This window comes from Heteronotia binoei, chromosome 13 (genome assembly GCF_032191835.1).
Source record: "Heteronotia binoei isolate CCM8104 ecotype False Entrance Well chromosome 13, APGP_CSIRO_Hbin_v1, whole genome shotgun sequence".
In the NCBI taxonomy this organism is placed as follows: Eukaryota; Metazoa; Chordata; class Lepidosauria; order Squamata; family Gekkonidae; genus Heteronotia; species Heteronotia binoei.
Genome location: NC_083235.1, coordinates 39300498 through 39314003, shown reverse-complemented (window position 1 = coordinate 39314003; position 13506 = coordinate 39300498).

Genomic DNA, 13506 nt, shown 5'->3' with positions numbered 1-13506 from the left:
TTAGAGCTTTTTTTTTTTTTTTTTTAAATATTTTCAAAATACCATGGGGGCCTGATCATGCTGGGGACCATAGTGTGGGTGGGGTGAAGGGCTACTGTCTCCCCCACACACACCATTTTCAAGAGCCGTTTTGCATCATGTTCCCATAGCAGACTCAGGAACACAATATCATCTAGGTTGAGCCTTAGCCTTTAAGAATTCAAAGGGGTGAACACAAGCCTAGATAGTGTTAGAGTCCAATAGCACCTGGATCTAACAAGCCTAGATAGGTACAACTAGATAGATACAACTGGGACCTCTGCAAAAGGCAGCAATGTCACTGTCTACATCATCTATACAGGCAAAGTTGTAAAAGGATACATGAAGAAGACAGGAATGAGGACTGCCATCAGCATGGTTGGTATACACAGTACGAAGGTAAGAGCAGGGCCCAATTAATTTAGTACATTTGTATCCCATCCTTCCTCCAACATGCTCAGGGGAGGAGGAGGAGGAGGAAGAAGAAGAAGAGGAAGAAGAAGAAAAGAAGAAGAAGGATTTATATCCCACATTTCACTCTGAATCTCAGAGTCTCAGAGTGGCTCACAATCTCCTTTACCTTCCTCCCCCACAACAAACACGCTGTGAGGTAGGTGGGGCTGAGAGAGCTCTCACAGAAGCTGCCCTTTCAAGGACAACTCCTGAGAGAGCTATGGCTGACCCAAGGCCATTCCAGCAGCTGCAAGTGGAGGAGTGAGGAATCAAACCCGGTTCTTCCAGATAAGAGTTCACACACTTAACCACTACACCAAACTAGCTCTCCTCTATTCTACCCTCATTGACATTGTCTTCAAAATACTCCTGTGAGGTACATTAGGCTGAGAGAAAGTAACTGGCCCAGGGTTACTCAACAAGCTTCATAGCAGAGTAGGTTTTGAACCTGGGTCTCCCAGATGCCAGCATGCCACTCTGTTAGCAGTCAGATCCCTCTTCTTGCTGAAGAGCAGTTTATAGGGAGAAAACTATAAACACCCTTCCTAATATATTATCTCAAATATCATAAGTGCACTGCACTACCTGGCCTAACATGACACAAAATGGATGCCAGCCAGAAATAAGCCTGGACTAGTAGTATAAAAGTGTGAGTAAGAGTGGCTGGCTATTTGACCTCCTCTCCACACTAGCGAGATGCATAATTTAGGAAAATGGGTCTCCCAAGAGCCCTTTGATTCACCTTGAACTAGTCTCATCAACCTCCAGCCTCACTTTCCTGCACCCATTTACCATAATTAAGCAGCATTTAATTCTATCCACCAAGTCTTGTAGTTTTTATCTTTTACTTACAGGGTCATCAAGCACCATTTACACCTATAGTCCACACAAAAAAAAAAATCAAACTTGTCCACCTCTGAAAAACCCATCAAGTTATTGCTTTGAGGGTGAATACATCAGCTTGCCCCAAGGAGCATAGCAGTGTGCGTATTCATGTTACCAACAGCACATGCACCCCCACTTTGTGGGTTTCTTCTCTTCTTCCCATGAAATGCTGGCTGCTTTGCTGCTGCGGCTGTGGATCTCTACAAGATCTGATAATTATAGCCCCTTCCCCCTCAACTAATCCTGCTCCTCCCTAATTTCCTCTTAGCTAGCCTTGTCTGTGTTTAAGCATGCTTCTATACGTTACCATTTTATTTCTCTTTTAATAAAAACCCTTTCTGGTTGAATATTTTCTGATTTATATGGGAGTTCTCTTAAAGGAGAAAAATCCTCGTATACATTGGTGAGGATCCCAATTACCCTCCTCTCACTCTGTCTCCTGAAGCTAATTCCTCCAATTAAATAGAAGACTGCCTTTTGGGGTAACACACTCCACTAGCACTTCTCTAGCTGTAGCTATCATGGGAGTTATAGAGATTTAAACCTGGGTCTCCCAGATCCCAGTGTGGCACTCTGACCACTCCATTCCAATGGCACTTCTCTAGCCATAGCTATCAGGTGAGCTGTTGGAGATCATCTCCATGACCAGTAGATTCAGAGGCATATCTTAAGGCGGTCAGAATTTCAGTCATGGAGCAAAAAGCATATTATGTGAACTAGAGTTGCCAAGTCCAATTCAAGAAATATCTGGGGACTCTGGGGGTGGAGCCAGAAGGCTTTGGGGGTGGAACCAAGAGACATTGGGGGTGGAGCCAGGAACAAGGTGGTAACAAGCATAAATGAAGTCCAAAGGGAGTTCTGGCCATCACATTTAAAGGGACTGCACATCTTTTAAATGCCTTCTTTCCATTGAAAAAAAAATGAAGGATTGGGCCATCTTCTTTGGGGGCTCATAGAATTGGACCCCCAGTCTAATCATTTTGAAACTTTGAGGATATTTTGGGAAGAGGCACTGGATGCTATGCTGAAAATTTGGTACCTCTACCTCAAAAAAAAAACAGCCCCCCAGAGACCCAAATGGATCAATTCTCCATTATACCCTATGGGAATCATTCTCTATAGGGAATAATGGGGTGCCCCACAGACATTTCCCTCCCCTGCTTTCTGATGACCCTGAAGTGGGGGAAGGGCTTCCAAGCTGGGAGATCCTCTGCCCCCACCTGAGGATTGGTAACCCCCCAGGTGAACATAACTCTAGAAAATAGGCCAAATGTCTATTATATCCAGTGTTCCCGCTAAGCTGAGGTAGTGTGTGCTAGCTCACAGTTTTTTAGCTTCCAGCTCACACATTTTTGTCTTAGGCTCAGGAAAAATGGCCCCAGACAAAACCAAACTGTGCAGTAGCTCACAACTTTCATGCCAGTAGCTTACAAAGTAGAATTTTTGCTCATGTGACTCCATAGCTTAGAGGAAACATTGATTATATCCACACTGCTCTAGTCTTTTCATGCACTGTTATGCATGTGGGTGATGCGGGGAGGAGGGGGGATGCAATGGAATGGGTGTGCTGATCAGCAGTGCAGGACGTTTGGTATCTTTATCTGGCCTGCTTCTGAATGTCAGCTTGTTCTCCTCCAAAAGTTCTCTCTGCTGGTCACACAAGCATATTTGCAAATGACCTACTTGGTTCATTTTGCTTGTGTGGTTTCTGAAATATGTCTGGGGTTGGAAGATCTTTCCTCAATAGCTGTGCCTCTTTCAAAGGCCTTCTCCTGCCAAAACCTTGTCAGCCTTTGGCTTTTACAAAAGCTCAGGAGAGCCTCCCAGCCAGCAGTCGTGTTTGGCGGCCCACCGAGTCTTGGATGTAAACTGTGTGCCGATTGTCAGGACTACTCGCCTGGCCTAACCCAGCTCATCAACAGCACTTTGTCAAGCCGCAGCTTAATGTGTAAGCCGCTGAAGTATCTATTCAGCATGAGGTTTGCCAAGTTTACCGGCGCAGACATATTTTCGCAAAGAAATATGCAGCTCAACTCGTGGCAGTCACTGAAGGATCTGAGCTGCAATCAACATCAACACCACAAGGACACAATATTTTCTCTCCTGATTACAACATGCTCATTTATTTTGGAATTCCTCTGCCGCCTGAAGACTACAGGGCAGTGACAGTGGCGGAGCTGTCCGAGTGCCAAAGAAAAGAGAGAGAGAACTGTATGTGTACTCCTGTTCTGCTAGAAAGCAGGAGGGGAACGAAGGAGCTGTTTGGAAGAGTACCCTTCAATAGACACTTTCAAGGCAGTCCACAGATATAATCCCAACGAGGCAACCACTGACAATGCACCAGAATGCAAACAGAGCGGACTGCTAATATTAGGGCAAACAGAAATACATATATTTCTAAAGATGTAGGGGAAAGATTGCATGAAATGATAGGGAAGACTGGGTCACAATTGGAAAGGGAGAACAACCAAACCTACTACTACTACTACAAAGAAGAAGAAGATGATGATGATGATATTGGATTTATATCCCACCCTCCACTCCGAATCTCAGAGGGTGCGGCTCACAATCTCCTTTACCTTCCTCCCCCACAACAGACACCCTGTGAGGTGGGTGGGGCTGGAGAGGGCTCTCACAGCAGCTGCCCTTTCAAGGACAACCTCTGCCAGAGCTATGGCTGACCCAAGGCCATTCCAGCAGGTGCAAGTGGAGGAGTGGGGAATCAAACTCAGTTCTCCCAGATGAGAGTCTGCACACTTAACCACTACACCAAAATGGCTACGAGAACTTGTGTATCTTAAATAATACTTGGGAGTGGGAAATGTTATTGTCCCAGGCCCTGCTGGTTTGAGGGGAAACAAACCACTGCTGTTAGAACAGCTGATAAACCTGCCACCAATTATTAAATAGTCACAAGGCTAGCACAATCTCAACACACTGTAAAAGCTAAGCAGGATCAGCCCTGGTTAGTGCTTGCATGGAGACCACCAAGTAAGTCTAGGGTCACTGTGCAGAGGCAGGCAACAGCAAACCACCTCTGTTCTTCTCTTGCCTAAAAAACTCTACAGGGTTGGCATAAATTGGTTGCAACTTGACAGCACTATCCACCCCCACCATTTCAGGCAACCAAGCAAGTCATAGTATATCCCTGCAGTCTCCCAAAGATATTGCCATCAGCAAGTTCTGCTGCTCAACATATCTCCTTTCCATAGTCCAGGACTTTAGTCCAGTACTCTGGCTAGCTATTCCCTAGAATCATATCCTCATCATCCATTCTGGGTTGAATTCACAAGCATTCCAATGAAGAGCAGGTAAAATCTTGTACAGCTTCTTGTCTTCAACATATAAAGGGTTAAAGTACCACAACATTTATTATATAGATAGATAGAGCCACATAAAGCTGAACAATACTATGACTGTAAGAATTTTGGGACTGCGGGAAAGGGTTTAGATTAAACACCTCTTATTTGATTATGCTGATGTTCCCTTTGCACCCAGCAGGCAGTGAAGGAAGGAGAGCAAAGAAACTGCAGAGGACTAGAGTGGATTTCCAGTGGCAACATCTGTAATTTCCAATTTGTCTACCATGAAAGAGCCACAGGTGTGCATCAAAGAAATAAATTCATTGCAAAAATATAAATGCACAAACCCCAAAGTCTCAAAAAAAAAAGGCTACCTTTCCCACCTTGGCATATTTCACTGCTCTGGCCTTACCTACATCAGTACCAGCATATTCCCAAGAACACATACCTAGAAATAAGCCCTACTGAGTGCACTTGAGTAAAATTCTAAGTAGATCTCCTTAGGATGACATTATAAGGGCCAAACTACACATTTTGGCACACACAGGTTCCCCATGGGGACTCACAGCCATATTGTAACTATGAGTTCCCAGTGAAAACTTCATTTAAAAGTGCCACAGGAGCCTAATTCAGACAGAGACTGCAGTGTAGGGAGAGGAGAAGCTCCTGCCTCTTCCCCTCCTCACTGTTTTCTGAGCCAAAATGGCGCTGTGGGGGCCCCATGGGGGGGCAACATATGCAAGCATTCAGTGCATGTGAAGCCCCACCATTGGGCAAATAACAGCTAGGAAAACAGTTAAGGAGGCAGGAGCTTCTCCCCCACCCCACCCCACCCCCCAGTCAGAATCAAATCTCTGCAGTGCTTTAAACCGGAGTTCCCACCAAGAATTCACAGCTCCATTAAAGCTTTGAGCCCCTGCAATAGACTCCCGTATGTTGTAATGTACTTAGGTCATACTGAAAGACTGGTGAATTACACTTCCCAACAGGACTGGAGAAAAATATCCTGTCCTTTTAGTAGAGGCTTAATGGGATGTTATTTACCTTTATGCCAGAAATAGCTTTAGCTGCCCACTTCTACATGAGGTGTCTCTGTTACAGGTTTTTCCCCAGGCCTGTTGACAGTGCAAGATGGGCTTCTTTAAAGCCAAATCATCCTGAGCCATATGAAAATTAACCTCTATTTTGGAGTTCTGGACATGGAAGATGCCTCCAGTTTTAATTTAGAACTCTTAGTTATCAGAACTCTGAGGGGAAAGGGAACACTATTCTCTCAGAGGCCTTTGAAGTTCAAAAGAGAGAGACAGGATCTCCTGGTTGGAGTCCAGCCATTTGCAGAGGCAATCAAACCATATTAATATTACAACCTCTTAAAGAATAACCCTTCCTTCATAGGCAGCCCTACTATTTACCCCCAAAGCTGTGATAAGGAACCATGGAAAATCCTGTGATTTCAAGTGCCCATTAAGCTGGGTTAACAACATCCAATTTAGAAGAACTTAGCCAATATAGCTTCCTACTTTCGACAGCAAATACAAAAGCCGCCTTAAGGGTTTCAGCAGATAAGACTGAACAAGCCTCCTAAATGGTCATTGACCTTAACATTTTGTATAGGCTGATTTCATACAGTCTGGCTGAACAAGGTCTTTTAATAGGGGAGAAAACAGCTCAGGGTTGGAAAGGAAGACAAGAAAGGGCAAATGAAGGCTGGGGGGAAACCACAGCTGTCCTGTGAAGTCACTGGATGGAAGAGGTGGATACAAATGTCTAAAGCAAATTAAAAACAATATGCAAGTGCCATTTTGTATGGGCCAAAATCAGCAAGTATGTGCTATCCCTTTCATAAAAGCTCTATGTGTGGGAGTGGGAAGCTGAAGTTTTCCATGGTATGGAGGTAAATCCCATTGCCTGGTAAATAAATCCTATTAAACCTCTATTAAAAGGACAGGACTTTTCCCCCCTTCCAGTCCTGATGGAGAAATCAGGTGATTGGGTGTAAGTGGGTTGGGAGGGAGCACACTCATGCCCATGCCTTCTCTACTTGCATTTAGGATAGTCAACAATCTGGAGAGGGGGAAACCCCTTTACTAGGGGTTCAGTGGAATGTTATTTATCTCCATGTCATGGAAAGCTTCAGTTGCCCATAAGCCTTTATTAAGGGGAGAAGGTATTTTTCTCCTGGCCTGCTGGCAACCCCGCATGCATTGATTTCACTGCGTGTAATGTTATTTACAGAGGGCTTATATGACATAACTACAGGACAATGAATTAGTAAGGGTGTAACACTGCAGACAGCAAGAAATGATTTCCCCCATTGTTTAATGTTCCCTTAGGTCTGTTTGTTTTCAAAGGCCTGCACAACTGTAAAACATCAGGAAAAGGGCTGGGGACCTTTCTCTCTGTTGTGGTATGTAGAAGGGTTTGGGGTTTTGCTACGATGAGGGATCTTCCCAAGATGCCCAATAGCTATATTTATTTTAATGTTTCTAATGTGGAAAGAAGCCTCACAACTCCATGACAAATGCCATGGAAAGGATTAATAGGAGCCTTAGTTGACAGCCAGTTTCACTGGAAGATGGCTTGGATCCAAGATCCCATCCTGCATTCCTCATACCCACCCAGTGCTATACCAGCCAATCCTACTACCACATCTTGAATCTCGTCTTTTGTCTCTGAGATTTGGCTTAGAGACTGCCAGTTTCTGGCTCCTATGTTAAAGCAAAAAATGTGTAGCCTATCGGATGGAACATCAAGATGGTGCTGAATCAAGATTTCACACACACACACTCACCATATGTGGGAGAAAGAGAGCAGGACTGTCAGACAGAGGCCCTGCCTGTACCACAGGAAAGGATACAGCAGGAGAGGATACAGACATTAGTCTTCTCATCCAGGTCATCCACTAGTTCTCACCACATAGTAAGAACAACCATATGTGGTGGTGGTGGAAAGTACCATCAAGTCACAGCTGACTTATGGCAACCCCATGGGGTTTTGAAGACAAGAGATATTCAGAGGTGGTTTGCCATTGTCTGGCTCTGCATAACCATCCTGGTATTCCTTGGTGGTCTTCCATCCAAATACTTGCCAGAGTTACCCTGCTTAGTTTCCAAGATCTGATGAGATCAGAGTAGTCTGGGCTATCCACAGCAGGGCACAACAACCATATTGAGCAGGAGCTGGCAAACTGCAGCTCGGGTGTAGATCATATCAACTTTGATGGACCTAGATAAGGCAGCTTTGTGCATGGGTCCATCTAGTTTTGTGTCTGTGTCCATCTAGCTATCTTTGTCTCTGTGTCCATCTAGTTTTGTGCCTGTGTCCATCTAGCTACCTTTGTCTCTGTGTCCATCTAGTTTTGTGCCTGTGTCCATCTAGCTAGCATTGTATCTGTGTATCCATCTAAGTTTTAAGAAGGGATGCAGATTATATTTTTACCACAATATGGGACACCAAAATATCTAGAACTATCAGTCTGCTTTTATTCCATCTGTTATGTACTGGACTTTATGTTTGGCGGAAAGTTTTCGTGAGCGCCTGGGCAGCATCGGGAATGCTAGAGACTCTTTGATACATCTATGGATCTGGACGCTAAACAGTCTTGGCGTGAAATTTGACTGCCGTGATTTGGTATGAGGAGCTGGGAGTGGTTCTTTTGCATGCATATAAACGGGGTCATGGCCCCACCATTTTGTCTTAGTATGTAGTTACCAATAAAGCATGTTCCTGTTTGAACTCTAATGCATCAAACCCAGTATTTAACACCATCCTTCCTCCAAAGGGCTCGGAGGCCTCCCTTTTAATCCTCACTGTGAGGTGGGTTGATCTGAGAGTGACTGCCAAAGTCCCCCAGAGAGCTGCATGCAAGCTGTAGACCTAAGACTATCTACCATGCTTTTACCCCACACTTATTTCAAGAACCCCAACATGGCACGCCTGGTCCTCGCCTTCCCATTTTATCATCATAACGACCCCAAAAGGAAGGTTAAGCCCCAAATGCGTGACTGGCTCAGGGTTGTGAGTGTCATGGCGGTGTGGAGATTCAAGGCCTGGTGGCCCAAATCCAACACCACCTTGATTTCCAGCTCCCCCTTTCAGTGGAATGCTTTTGCGCTAGTCTCCGGCTTTGCCAAGCAGCCTCTTTGGCCTCTTCAAACGGGCCAGGAGGGGAGCAGAGGGCGCGTGTATTAGCTTACTAAATCCCCAACTGCCTCGCCAGTCTGTTTGATCCCTCCTCCCTTCCATTGTTTGCATTGCGTCCCGAGCAGAAACTCCCCATTGACAAAGGTATATTGATGGAAGAAGAGATTGCGGTCTCCTCTTTGCAATTTAACTCCAACCGATGCGTCTGCTAATTGACTCCTTTCATTATGGGGGGGGGAGGAGGGGGAGGAGAGGCGACTCCACCGATTTGGCACGCTTGGGTTTAAAAAAAAAAAAAACTGGGAACCGAGACAGGGGGTGCAGGCGATTCCCTGGGGTGTGTAAGGAAAGGAGGCGGGCTGTCTATTTGGAGAGAGGGGAGTTTTATAGAGCGGATTCCCGCGGCTCGGCTCCGCACACTGAAAGATTGTCCTCGGTCTCCATGACATAAACACAGGGGCAAGCCTGTGATCCTGGCGCCAACTTCAGGGAATGTGAATGAAAAAGAGATGTGGGGTCCGAAAGGCGAAAGGGAGGTTGGAGAGTGGGGGGGGGGGGAAGGGACTGTAATTAGAAAGAAATCTCCCGCCCGCTCTCCTCTCCCCCCTTCCCCGGCGTCCTTTCGTTCTCATGGCTTACTCAGCAGAGCAAATAGTCTGGGATTTTGTACAAATAAGTCTCAGATTAGTTACTGACAGATCTACCAAGAGGCAGCTAATGGAATAATGACTGAAGGGAAGCTTTGCGAGGTAACTGCCAAGCCCTCCCCAATGTGACAACTCGACTCCACTGCCCCTTCGCCAGCAGGACGACCTGAAAAGGCTTTGGGGTGAGAAGGAACAAACGAGATGCTTTGGGAGGGGCGGATTTTTAAAAAAATAGCCCCATTCGACGTGTTTACTCAGAAGTAAGCCCCTGTGTGGAACTGGATAGCTGTAGTTTTTCACAGCAGGGAGGTAAATAACAGCACCTAGTCAGTAAGGTCCCATTGTTTCTCTATTAAAGGGACAGGACATTTTTCTCCAGGCCTGCTGGCAAGCCTGATACCTTGTAAAAAAAGAAACTTTAACAAAGAGTTGCTTGTCCTTTTTTAGCATTAAGTTATGGGGTGGCTGTCTTTTGCACATGCACACAAATACATAGGCATGCATACTAAGGCATCAAGTTAAGCGCAGTCTAAATTGTAAAACTTCATGCACATGAATGCTTACATTCTGAATAAAACTGTATTCGTCTTAAAGGTGCATGCTACTGGGCTCCAACTTTGTTCTACTGCTTCAAACCAGGGGTGACCAAACTGTGGCTTGGGAACCACCTGTGGCTCTTTCACACGTATTGTGTGGCTCTCAGAGCCTCTACCACCCCTTCTTGCTTTAAATAACTTCTCCAAGCCAAGACAGCCAGTGGCTTGGAGAATGCATTTAAAGTTGCTTTCTTTCCACCTCTCCCCATCTATTTTCCTTCCTTTTTTCCTTCCTTCCCATTTTGTAGCTCTCAAACATCTCACATTCATGGCTTGCTGCTCTCAGACATCTGATGTTTATTCTGTGTGGCTCTTACCTTATGCAAGTTTGGCTAGCCCTGCTTCAGACCAACATGGCTGCGCATCTGGATCTACCTATTCTAGGACCATGATGAGTTTTTAGCATATCTTCAGGGAAGATGAGGGCCCTATGGGACCTTGGCCAGTTCCGCAGGACCTGTAAGACAGCCCTCTTCCGGCTGGCCTATAACTAACTGGCATTGGAAAATGTATAGAAGGTTGTAGTGTAGTATTCTGACAGATCGCTGTTTTATTTGTTTTATTATTTTATTGGGGGGGTGGGCTCCCTCTGGGAATCCTACCCCCCCGCAGGGAAAGTGCATGCGCAATACATAGCCTCTCCTCTCCCGGTGTAGTGAACGCCGCGTGGTCACTGTCTGGCTATGCCTGGCAGATGGTCACTGCAATGGCCTCTCCTGCATTACTGCATCCGTAGCAACACCTTCTCGCTGGTCCCCCCCGTTTTCACAGAGTTTGCTACGTCATGGTGCGACCGAATGTTCGGCGGTATAACCGGATGGGCAGGCTGGGCCCACCAACCTTGCCAGCCTAAGAGAAGGAAAACTCTAACATCAAACCCGGGCAGATAGAGCTCGTTAATGTAACACCTACCACCTGGAGGACTCGCTGCCGGCGTCCCGGCTTACTGGGCCATGGCAGATGACCCCCAGGTGAAAGGGTGGAGCCAGTACCGCACACACTGCGCTTCACCTAAAAAATTCCTCTGCGCAGGCCTGAAGGGCATATCCACACACACAACACACAATGCATCAAGTCCTGCAGCGATGGGCAAGGGGCGAAACGGCAGGTGGAAGGTGCCACTGGAAGCCGCAGTCCCGATCCTGCATGTAGGCGGTTCAGGGTATTGGTCGCCTGATGCTAACCCGGAGACGAAAGCATTTTTCGGCAGCACCCTGAACGACCAAGCAGCCTTATCTAGGGACAGCACTGCTTGCTCCACACGGAGAGGGGCCTAGAAAAGGTGGCCTAAACAAAGCTCATCTCCCCCACCCCAGTTGGCTAGCCGCGGTCAACGGGCATCCTTACTTGCGGTTGAAAAATAACAACAAAGAAAAGGCATGCACCTGCCTCACAAAGTGTGCAAAGACTAAAGCTTGCGTGTTGGAACATCAGAACCATGCTTGACACAGTAGGCAGTGGTCGCCCTGAACGACGCTCTGCTCTAGTTGCCCACGAACTTCTCAGGTTGAATATCGACATAGCAGCTCTCAGTGAGGTCCGTTTCCCTGAGGAAGGTAGTCTTCAAGAACACGGTGCTGGCTATACCCTCTACTGGTCGGGTAAGTCAAAGGCTGAGAGCCGCCTTTCTGGCGTTGGCTTCATGGTCAGGAACTCCATTGCCTCCAAACTCGAAAACCTGCCAACAGGTCACTCAGATCGCATCATGTCCATGCGCCTCCCACTTCAAAACAAGCAGCATGCAACACTCTTCAGTGTGTATGCCCCAACCCTTCAAGCAGATCCTGCAGAAAAGAACAAGTTCTGTGCTGATCTACGCAACCTCGTACGGAAGACCCCTACAGAGGACAAGGTGATCATCCTTGGCGACTTCAATGCCAGAGTAGGTAAAGACTCGGAAGCCTGGAAAGGAGTACTTGGCAAACACGGCATTGGCAACTGCAATGACAACGGGCGCCTCCTACTAGAATTCTGCATGGAGCACCAGCTCACCATCACCAACACTATCTTCCAGCAGAAGAACAGTCTGAAGACAACCTGGATGCACCCACGTTCCAAGCACTGGCACCTTATCGACTACATTCTGGTGCGCCAGAGAGACCTTCGAGATGTCTTACACACCCGAGTAATGCCCAGCGCAGAATGTCATACGGATCATCGTCTTGTACGCTGCAATCTCCGTCTTCACTTTAAACCCACACCCAGGAGAGGAGGTATCCCTCGGAGGAAGTTTCAGGTTGGCAGCCTCCAGTCAGCCGAAGTTAAAGCTGCCTTCCAGGCAAAACTCCAGTCAAGAATTGAGGACCCCAGTTGCCCCACAGACCCTTCTCCAGAAGCACTCTGGGAACACCTAAAAACTACCGTCCTGCAGATCTCTGAAGAAGTCCTTGGGTTCTCCACAAGGAAGAACAAGGACTGGTTTGATGAGAACAATCAAGAGATCCAAGAATTACTGGCAAAAAAGAGATCTGCCTACCAAGCACATCTTGCTCAGCCCTCCTGTCCTGGGAAAAAAGCAACCTTTCGCGCTGCATGTAGCAACCTCCAGCGCAAGCTTCGAGACATTCAGAACGAGTGGTGGACCAAGCTTGCAGAGAGAACCCAGCTGTGTGCAGACACTGGTGATTTAAGAGGGTTCTACGAAGCCCTGAAGGCAGTATATGGTCCATCATATCAGGCTCAGAGTCCCTTGCATAGTGCAGACGGCCAAGTGCTCCTCACAGACAAGGCATCCATACTGAACTGGTGGTCGGAGTATTTTCAGGTTCTCTTCAGTGCCAACCGCGTAGTTCAAGATTCAGCAATCCACCTCACCCCACTTCAACCGGTGAAAACAGAGTTGGATGAGATCCCCACCCTAGAAGAGACTGTTAAAGCCATCAAGCAACTGAAAAGTGGCAAGGCAGCGGGAGTTGATGGAATTCCACCAGAGATCTGGAAGCATGGGGGCACAGTACTACATAGCTCACTTCACAAAGTACTTGTCACCTGCTGGGAACAAGGCAAATTACCACAGGACTTTCGCGATGCAATCATCATCACCCTATACAAGAACAAAGGGGGAAAGTCAGACTGCTCCAACTACCGGGGGATAACCCTGCTCTCCATCGCAGGCAAAATCCTTGCCAGAATACTCCTGAACAGACTGGTGCCCACCATTGCAGAAGAACTCCTCCCAGAGAGCCAGTGCGGCTTCAGAGCTAACAGGAGCACCACCGACATGGTATTTGTTCTCAGGCAGCTCCAAGAGAAATGCAGGGAACAGAACAAGGCTCTGTATGTGACTTTTGTCGACCTTACCAAAGCTTTCGATACCGTTAGCAGGAAAGGCCTGTGGCAAATCTTGGAATGTTTAGGATGTCCCCCAAGGTTCCTCAGCATGATCATCCAGCTACACGAAGACCAGCGAGGCCAAGTCAGACACTGCAACGACCTCTCGGAGCCCTTCCCAATAGGCACAGG